This window comes from Artibeus jamaicensis, unplaced genomic scaffold, assembly GCF_021234435.1.
Source record: "Artibeus jamaicensis isolate MK-2021 breed Jamaican fruit bat unplaced genomic scaffold, CSHL_Jam_final contig_887, whole genome shotgun sequence".
In the NCBI taxonomy this organism is placed as follows: domain Eukaryota; kingdom Metazoa; phylum Chordata; class Mammalia; order Chiroptera; family Phyllostomidae; genus Artibeus; species Artibeus jamaicensis.
Window position 1 is genome coordinate 64,982 of NW_026522003.1, and position 10,560 is coordinate 75,541.

General features: G+C 43.5%; 1 pseudogene; it reads left to right on the plus strand.

The window, feature by feature from the left end:
• The first annotated feature begins 7,484 nt into the window (after positions 1 to 7,484).
• Positions 7,485 to 9,901, plus strand: LOC119037236 (mast cell protease 4-like; annotated as a pseudogene).
• The last annotated feature ends 659 nt before the right edge of the window (positions 9,902 to 10,560 follow it).

The following is a 10,560-nucleotide window of genomic DNA, read 5'->3' on the forward strand; positions in this document are numbered from 1 at the left end:
TAATAAGAACAAAAATAAGAATTAAAAATTAGAAAACAATGTATGGTTGCCTCTTGTCTGTCCCCTGATGGGAACTGGACTGCAACCCAGGCATGTACCCTGACTGGGAATCAAACTGCAATCCTTTGGTTTGCAGGCCTGCACTCAATCTACTGAGCTACGGAAAGCATTATGCTGAGTGAAATAGGCCAGGGGTTGAAAGACAAATACCATATGACCTTACCTTTAACAGGAAGCTAAACAACAAAACAAACAGGCAAGCAGAAAAAAAACAAAGACACTGAAATAGAGAACAAAGGGGCAGTGACCAGAGGGGAGAGGGAAGGGAATTTAAGGGGGGGAAAAGGGGAGGGATTTGAAGAAGCAAATATGAAGGACACAGGGATGAGAACTGGAGGGGGTGGAAATGGGAGGGAGGTGGGGAGCACAGGGCTGGGGGGGGCTGGGATGGGAGAAACAGGCAAAAAACTGTACTTGAAAAATAACTAAATAAAATTATTGAGAAAAAATAAAATAAAATAAATTAGAAAACAATAGAGAAAATTAATGAAAGCAAAGTTGGTTATTTGAGATCAATTCAATTGATAAATCTCTAGGCAGCCTAATCAGTAAAAAAAGAGAAAGACAATGCACATTACCAGTATCAGCAATAAGAGAAGCAACGGCGCTAGAGATTCTACAGCTATTAAAAAGGATAATACGGGGTACAACCACTATGGAAAACAGTATGGAATTCTCTCAGAAAACTAAAAATGGATCTGCCTTTTGACCCAGCAATTCCACTGCTAGGATTATATCCTAAGAACCCTGAAACACGAATCCAAAAGAACCTATGCACCCCAATGTTCATAGCAGCACAATTTACAATAGCCAAGTGCTCAAAGCAATCTAGGTGCCTGTCAGTAAAGGAATGGATCAAATAACTGTGGTACATTTACACAATGGAATACTATGCAGCAGAAAGAAAGAAGGAGCTCCTACCCTTTGCAACAGCATGGATGGAACTGGAAAGCATTATGCTAAGTGCAATGAGCCAGGTGATGAAAGACAAATACCATATGATCTCACCTTTAACAGGAACCTAAACAACAAAACAAACAGCCAAAATATAACCAAAGACACTGAAATAGGAAACAGGCTGACAGTGTCCAGAGAGGAGAGGAGAGGGAATTTTAGGGGAAAAGGGGAAGGGTTTACAGTATAAAAGACACATGGACAAAAACTAAAGGGGGTGAAAATGGGAAGGAGCAGGGGAGGGTTGGGTGGGTGGGCTGGGATGGGAGTAGAAGAAAGAAAACTGTACTTGAACAACAATTAAAATTTTTTTAAATTTTTTAAGGATAATAAGGGCCCTGGTTGATGTGGCTCAGTTGCTTGGAGCATCTTCCTGTAACCAAAAGGTTGAGGATTCAATTCCTGGTCAGGGCACATGCCTGGGTTTTGGGTTCCACCCAACTACCTGCATGCATACAGGAGGCAGACTGTTGATGTTTCTCTCTCTCCCTTCCTCTCTCTCTAAAAAGCAATGAAAAAAATGTCTTCTAGTGAGGGGTTTTTTTTAAAGGATAATATGATAATATTATGAATAACTTTATGCTGTAATTTTGACAAATTAGGTGAAATGGACAGATTTCTTAAAAGACATAAACTATCAAACTTATTTGAAAAATGTGTTCTTTAGAGTACTACGTCATGTAATTACAAATCTTCCTTCAAACAAAGCTTCTGACCCAGAAGACTTCACTGGTGAATTCTATCAAATACTAAAAAAAAAAAAAAAAAAAAAAAGTAATACCAATTCTACCAAAACTTTTTTAATAGAATAGGCGGGTTTGTTTCCCAACACACCCCTTGAGGTCAGTATCACTCTGCTACCAAGAGCAGACAAACAGTACAACAAAAGGAAAAAGACAAATATCCCTTGTGAACATTGTATTGATTACTGCTGCAAAACAAATTACCCCAAAACCTAATGACCAAAGGAGGTCTAACATCTCGACTTCACTTTATAAAGTTCTATAACTCAATTTGACCAACTAGGTAAATAGTTAGAGCCACTTCAATATGCTTCATCTAACGCACTGACATTAGAATCTCTGCTTAGTTCATCTCATCAAGAAACTCATCCTGGCCTAATGTTACTACCTGCCTTCTACCCTACAGTAACACCCTAACATCCATGCCCATTCATATCTCTGTTTATATAAATTAGCAAAATGTTTGCAGTTGCTTTGGTATACACTGCAGTTCCTCATGGGCCACACTTACCTGTGAGACCTACTGGGACTTGAGACTGGCTATAGATCTATTGTAGAACCAATAAAGAAGTGTGGAGAGGGGGGCTCAGCATCCCTACAAGATAACTCTCTCAGGGGAGTGGCCAAGGCATCCATAGGCACTCTCCCCTTGAGAGAACAGTCATGCTGTTCCCTTTTTCTCCACAGGATTGTTGTCACCTGTGCATTCATTCTCACCATCAGCCACAACAGGCAGACTCAGCTGACCAGGGTTTGGCACAAAGACTAACCTCCTCAGACTGGAAAAAGTGGGCTACTCTTATGGCAAAGGAGGGTTGGAGAAATTTAGGGTCTCGAGGTTCCAGTTTCATTAGAATCTCCCCCAAATATAGACCTACCCCAATTTTCAGAGGGCCAATTAATACTTAACTTTATAGAAGAGACCCTGCCAAGCTGGGAATTCAAAATGTGTTGCAAGCTACCCATAGGATTACACATTGATTTAAATTTAGAAATCTCATCTTCTGGCCAAGATGGAGGCATAGGTGGAAACACTGTGCCTCCTCGCACAACCAAGTTTAAAAACAACAAAGTTTTAGTAACAAAAACACAACCAAAACACAGAAAATTGAACTATACGGAAGTCCGACAACAACGAACCATTCAGCCAGACCGGTAAGAGGGGCAGAGCCAGCGACTGGCAGAGCAGGGTTGCACAGGAAAACTGGGCCAGACCGACCCAGGTGAGCAGGCAGCGGTTGGCAGATCCCAGGTGTGGGATTGTGACGGGTGGACCCAGTGAGGGTGCAAGGCAGCAGGCTGATCGAGGTCACACATTTGCATGCAAATAAACCAGGTGAAGGAGAGAGCAGTGAGATGGACCACGCAGACCTCAGCAGCAGGAAGCAGTAAGGGGACCACTATTGTCCCTCTTTGACCCCACCCACACATACAACGTCACAACCCAGCAACTGAGTTGCCCCACCCTGGTAAATACCTAGGACTCCACCCCTCCTACATAATAGGTGCAAACAGACCAAAACATTATGGCTCAAGAAGAACGCAAAACCCCAGAGCCAATAACTCTAAGCAACCAAGAAATAGCCAACCTATCAGATGCACAGTTCAAAACACTGGTGATCAGGGTGCTCACAGAACTAGTTGATTTTAGTCACAAATTAGAGGAACAAATGAAGGCTAAACTAATTGAAATGAAGGAAAATGCACAGGAAACCAATAGTGATGGAAAGGAAACTGGGACTCAAATCAATGGAGTGGACCAGAAGGAAGAAAAAAATGACCAAACAGAAAAGGATGAAGAAACAAGAATTCAAAAAAAATGAGGAGAGGCTTAGGAACCTCCAGGACATCTTTAAACACTCCAACATCCGAATTATAGGGGTACCAGAAGGGGAAGAGGAAGAGCCATGAGTGGAACACTTATTCGAACAAATAATAAAGGAGAACTTCCCCAATCTGGCAAAGGCAATAGACTTCCAGGAAATCCAGGCAGCTCAGAGAGTCCCAAAGAAGATGGACCCAAGAAGGAACACACCAAGGCACATCATAATTACATTAGCCAAGATGAAAATGAAGGAGAGAATCCTAGAAGCAGCAAGAGCTAAGGGGACAGTCACCTACAAAGGAGTTCCCATCAGACTGTCAGATGATTCTCAAAAGAGACCTTACAGGCAAGAAGGGGCTGGAAAGAAGTATTCCAAGTCATGAAATCCAAAGACCTACAACCAAGATTGCTCTATCCAGCAAAACTTTCATTTAGAATGGAAGGACAGAGAAAGTGCTTCTCAGATAAGACCAAATTCAAGGAGATCATCATCACCAAGCCCTTATTATATGAAATATTAAAGGGACTTATCTAAAAAAAAAAGATAAAAAAGATGAGCAGTGAAAGGACAGCAAACTCACAGTTATCAACAACCACACCTAAAATAAAAGCAAACTAAGAGGACAGCTAGATTGGGAGTGAACCATAGAAATGAAGATCACATGGAGGGTTAGCAACAGGGGAGTGGGAGAAAGAGAAGGGGGGAGAAGGAACAGAGAATAAGTAGCATAGATGGTAGGTAGAAAATAGATGGGGGGAGGGCAAGAATAACATGGGAAATATAGAATCTAAATAACTTGAGACACATGGACATAAACAAAAAGGAGGGAATAGTGGGGGAGGGAGTGTACAGGGTGGAGCGGAATGAAGGGGGGAAATATGACAACTGTAATGGCATAATCAATAAAATATATTTAAAAAAAAAGAAATCTCAGACATGAGGCTGCGTGAGATAAGAGTTTCTGCTATAGCAATCATAGAAGATTTGGGGCTCTTACCTGGACCATAATTAAAAGCCCAAAGCTCATTGCTTTCTTGTCCAAAGTTCTGTAGTGCACTTAGAAGCTATCAACCCCATTAAACTCCTTATTTCCACTAATATGTTCTATGCCACCAAATACTTGGTCATCTAAAGTCTTGCCTGTGGTTACAGATATCTACAGGTAATAATTTAAGTAACAGGTGTGCTACTGTGTGCCATAAATGATCATGTACAATTTCCAACTAATATTCTTTACCACTTACAATAGGGTAATGCCTTTAAATATACAGTAGTATCACAGTACTCATTGTTAATTCAATCCAGAAGTTGTGAGAAGTGCCACAACCAATGAGTATTGGACAATGAAGCATTTTCTCTTGTGGAGTGATGTTATAACTCACACAGGTTCTAGCAGATGTGATGTGTCCTGAGCAAGTACCAAGTGCTGCAACATTTTTTCTCACAAAATGTGACAAGTACAGGAATTGACGTGTCCTGAAGCCAACGAGTACCAAGGTATGGCTGTATTCAGATTACAGAACCAATAGGGGATAGCCCAGGACAATTTATAGAATCTAAGTTTAGGTTCTCCTGGACCCACTTCCAGTGCTAATATTTCTATTATTTAGAGTTCAGTTGGGAAAGCAGAGCCACTATGAGTGATGTAAGGAAATTATTATAAGGATTTTGTCTTATAAAATTGTGGGAACTGCTAAAGAAAAGAAATCCTCTTTGCGTTCTTCTTGTTCTTTCTGTTTGCTTGTTTTCACCTTCCAGGAAAGCAGGGTGACATACAAAAAGATCATGTTGTGCAGTCCAACAGGTATGTGTTTGACACCTAGTTCTGATGGTCATTGGCTAGGAAATCCTGTCAAGTGACTCAAATTCTCTGAACCTCAATTTCCTCATTGGTAGAATGGAAATAACAGGACTTCTCAGGGTTGATGTGAGGGTGAGTGAGATAAAGCACATACCTCTAATATGCTATTGACTGTAATTTCTCATTGATTCCAAGGTGCACAATACTTTACATTTTAACCTCACTATAGCAGGAGTGAATCCTGTAATAACTGGCATATTATTGCCTAATTGAGAACAGTTTTTTCCTTTCTCAGTGCACATGATATAATGAGAGCCCAGATAACATCTCTAGTAATGACAACTGCAGATATCATTTCATTATCAAATGAAATGTGACTCTCAGTGCACAAGTGAAAAACCCCAACATCCCCTAGAGAACACAGGTATTCTCCTTCATACATTATATTCCTTTCACCATTTAATGGACATACCCTTCATCCCACACCCCTTATTATGCAGATTGGTGGACTGGAAAAGTATGAGTTTTAGAATCTGACATACTATGTTTTCAGTCTTACTGCTGTGTGACATTCGGAGCATCAGTTGAGTGCTCCATAATTGTGCATAATGATGCTTACCCCCCAAAATGTTAGAAAGTTAAATAAGAATGCATGGAAAGCCTTCTCAGTGCCAAACTTATTGTGGGTATTAACTATTTAATCTTCTGCTGATTATTTGCCTTGAATGAAGGGCTGATCTTCTAGATAGAGAAGTAAGGCAAATTCTGGCCCTCGGGCCAAATCCACTCACCATATGTTCTTTTAATTTTTTAAATTTATTTTTAGTGATTTTATTGAAAGAGAGAGACAACAATTTGTTGTTCCACTCATTTATGCATTCATTGATTGATTCTTGTATGTGCCCTGACTGGGGACCAAACCTGCAACCTTGGAGTATAAGTGTTACTGAACAGAGATGGGTTCTGCTGCCCACTGCGCATAGGCAAATTCCAGGGGCAAAGGTTTGGTGAAAAAGGAAAGGGGTTTTTATTAAAAAAACTATACAATTTTATGCCCTATCTGGTATAGCTCAGTGGATTGAGCACCAGCCTGCTAACCAAATGGTCCCCAGTTCAATTCCCAGTCAGGGCACAGGCCTGGGTTGCAGGCCAAGTCCCCAGTTGGGGTGCATGAGAAGCAACCACACATTGTTTCTCTTCCTCTCTTTCTCCCTCTCTTGCCCTCTGTCTAAAAATAAATAAATAAAATATTTTTTTTAAAAACCCAACACAATTTTGGAAGAATGGCAGGCTTCTGCCTCAGGTCCCATTCCCTCCAGAACACCCAGAGAATAATGCCACCACCTCTGCCAGACAAACCCAAGGCTGCCTGCAGAGTTCCTTCTCCCATTCACAAACATGGTCCTTTGGGAGACAGTAGGCAGCCACTGCACAGTCATTCTAGCTACCCAACACTGTTTGGCCTCAAGCTCCTGCCTGGAGTCTGTGCTTATGGTCTGTATGGCCAGCCACCACCACTTCCCACACCAGTGACCATGGGGCCTGATGCCTGGCTATGCATCTTCCAGGACCTGCAGTTCACAGGTGCTCTGGCCCACATGTCCATGCTGCAGATCCCTGAGGAAGAGAAGGCATGGTCTGGAACCATCCGTGCAGCAGCAGAAGATGCCCCGGCATCCCTCAGGCCATTGCTGGGACATACATCACTGGGGTGTGGCCCAGCACTCACAACTCAGCCTTCAGCACAAGCCGGTCTCAACAGGACAAGTGAAGGAAAGAAAACACATGTTTTTCCATTCCCCCCATTTAAATCTCCAGGCCCAAAATCCCATGCACTCTGGAAGGGTTCAGCTCCCCAGCCAATCCTATCATCCTAGGAGCCAGGACACTAAGGCTCTGACCACAGCTTCAACCGCAGCACAGCAGAGAGGAGACCTGAAAAAATTTCTAATGAGGAAGATAAGCCAGGCCAGAGTGAATGACAAAATATGCTTCCTATGATTTCCAGCCCTCCCCCTACTTCTACGACTGGGGCTATAAAGCAAGGGCAAGAGAGAAGAGTAACAGAAGAAGCTTACCATGGGCTGCATCACTGGGGAAATGCAGGTCCTGCTTCTTTGGTTGGTCTTTCTCTTGCCTCCTGAAGCTGGAGCTGGTGAGTTTGAGATGTGATTCCTTATTCTCTGGGTCCTCAGCTCCTATTTGAACCTTACTGACCTGAGTCAAATAAGAGTCTAAAATGAGAAAGCAAGAACCCATTACAAGTGTACCAAGGAAAAATCTCTATCTGGAAGAGTCATACTCTTTCCCAGCAGTTAATGACAGTTGACTTGGCAAAAGAAGTCTTAGGCTGAGATAGAATCAGAAAACTTGCTTGGGAAGTACCTCTTAAGCTGCTTTCCTCAAAATATCCACAGTTCTGATTCCTGGTTGTTCAACTTTGTTCTCACGTGGAAGAGGTCAGGATCAGGACATAAAGAAATGTTTCAATAACAACTCAGAATCAAGACTAGCCATTGTGGTCTGCAAAGAAGAATGAGGACTGATAGGGTGCATTGGGGCAGGGAAAGCCAATAAAAAGGATACATGGTGGGGCTGAGCTACATAAGACGCAAGGGTGAGGCTGAGGGTGGGGGCTTGCCTCAGCTTTCAACTCATCTTCCTCACCTGGTGCTCTGTCTGAAGGCTCAGTTAGCCTATGTTTGGGAATTTGGGCTTTTCTTTTTCAGGGGAGATTATTGGTGGCATTGAGTCAAAGCCCCACTTCCACCCCTACATGGCCCACCTGGAAATCACTGACTGAAATCGTGTGGGTAGCTGTGGTGGGCTACTCATAGGTGAAGAATTTGTGCTGACAGCTGCTCATTGTAAAGGAAGGTAAGAAAACTTTGCCTTGTTCCCTTTTCATGTGAGGAGTTGTAGGAACCAGAGTTAACACAACTTTCAAGTGGCCGGAGGAGAAATTTTCATGCCCCACTCATATCAAGATGGTCAGTGATGTATATTTGGAGGAATCAGGCCTTTCTGATTAGTCATCTCCATCTCCAGAGGCCACAGCTTTATCATAGGCAGCCCAGGTCAAGACAGGCCAATGTTGCCCCTCTCATCCTTGGGCCAGCAGAGCCCTCTCAGTTCTTTGTCTGTCAGGGCCTGGCTATTCCTAAAACAGCTGTGACCCCGAGCTGTGATCCCAGGGAACACCTGTCCTCAGTAAGATATGAGTTCCTCAGCTGGCTCTACACTGATGAAGAAGGTCTGGTGTCACTTTGCTCACAATGGGCCCTTCTCAGGAGACCAACACCCTTTCCTGACTTTCTCTTCCCTCTCAACAGAAATATTACTGTCACTCTTGGAGCTCATGACATGACACAAGAAGAATCCACATGGCAGAAGCTAGAAGTCAAAAAACAATTTGTTCATCCAAAATACAACTTTTTCACCAGTCTCCATGACATCATGTTACTGAAGGTGCCATTCTCCTTCTTGGACTTCTAGATTCCCCCTTCTTAATCCTTCCTCTGACCTGTACCTTTCTCATTCTCTCATAAAACCCACATCCTTGGGGACCATCCCCATTCCATGTATCACCACCCCACTGGGGAAATACTCCAGGCCCTGCTCAGGGAGTCTCTACCACACCACACCCACCACTTTCCCAGAGATGGGCAACCATCTACCCTTCCTCCCTCGTAGCTACAAAAAAAAGCTGAGCTGAACCACACCGTGGGGACAATACCCCTGCCCACCCAGTCTACCTTTATTCAACCTGGAACAGTATGCCAGGCAACTGGCTGGGGGAGAACAGGAATGCACGAGCCAACATCAGATACTCTGAGAGAAGTGAATCTGAGATTCATGAATGCCAAGGCCTGCCGCTGCTTTTTCTTTTACAATAATAATTTGCAAATCTGTGTGGGCGACCCCATGAAGAAAGGATTACCATACAAGGTACCACATACTTACACTTCCTCCTCACAATCAGTCCTTGGGAGACAAGGTCCTTCTGCAAGGGGGTGGGTCAGAAAGTCCCTTAGTACAGTGACTGGTGTCTGCATTCATGGGTGTCCAGGATTATGAGAACTGGAATCCTCCTTCTGGGTTCCATCCCTGCATACTCAAGTCCTGCCTCTAATCCTCCCAGCTAGTCTCTGTACAGGGATCCAGGAAAGAAAATATAAAAAGATGGAGGGGTAAGGAGCTAGAGTTGTGGTTCTGAGCCAGAGAGAGAAAAAGGATATTAACTTAAGACCCCTAACTTATGACTCCGTGGGGAGTCAGGATTCCTGGCCTGACTGTGGGGTATCTTGGGGCTAGCCAGGGTGCTGATAGGACCAGAATGAAATAACAGGAAAAAAGGATGATCCCTGCTCATAGTCTGCTTTCTCTAACCCCTTCTGTGTGCTGGGGTGGCTCAAGGTGTTGTGTCATATGTACATGTAAATGCAAAGCCTCCTGCTGTCTTCACTCGAATCTCCACATATGTGTCCTGGAGTAATGAAATCTTGGAGAGCAAGTAGCCACAGAAGCCTGGCCAGCCTCAAGGAAAATCCCAAAGCCAGAGCTCTCCCTGGGTAGCCCCCAGGTTCCACAGGAGCCTGGCCCCAGCCCAAGCCCAGGGAAAATGTAGATCTTCCTCTCTCGTTTGAATGAAGAATTGCACTGGGCTCCTTTCTTGCCAGATTAATCATCATGCCTACCAATTTCCATGTAAGTTGTATGCTGTTATGGATTTTTAAAGAAAATATTTTGATCTGCTCAGTAGGATTTAACATTCAGAGTAATACTGGCCCTGATTGACCTTTTTTCTCCTCTGTCCCCTCTTCTTCCTCTTCTTCCTCCTACCCACCCCCCACTACCTCCTCTTTTCTCACTTCTCTTCTTCCCTCAAACCTCAGACTCAGCCAATGCAAATCAGGGCACAGATGTGCCATTGCAAATTCCCCCTGACTGTTTCCAAACATGGTCCCAGGCCTGGGCTATTGATACCTTATGTCCTCACACCCACCTCTGCTTCATGATCATCCACCTCCATAGTGTGTCTACAGCCACAAAAGTATCTGCCAAGTGGGAAAGAAAAAAATTTTTCTAACACAAGAATTCGGGATAGTAGGGTGAGAGAGGGATGACCCCTGAAAGTCCTCAGCACGAGTCTTTCTATTGCAGGAGTCACAATGGG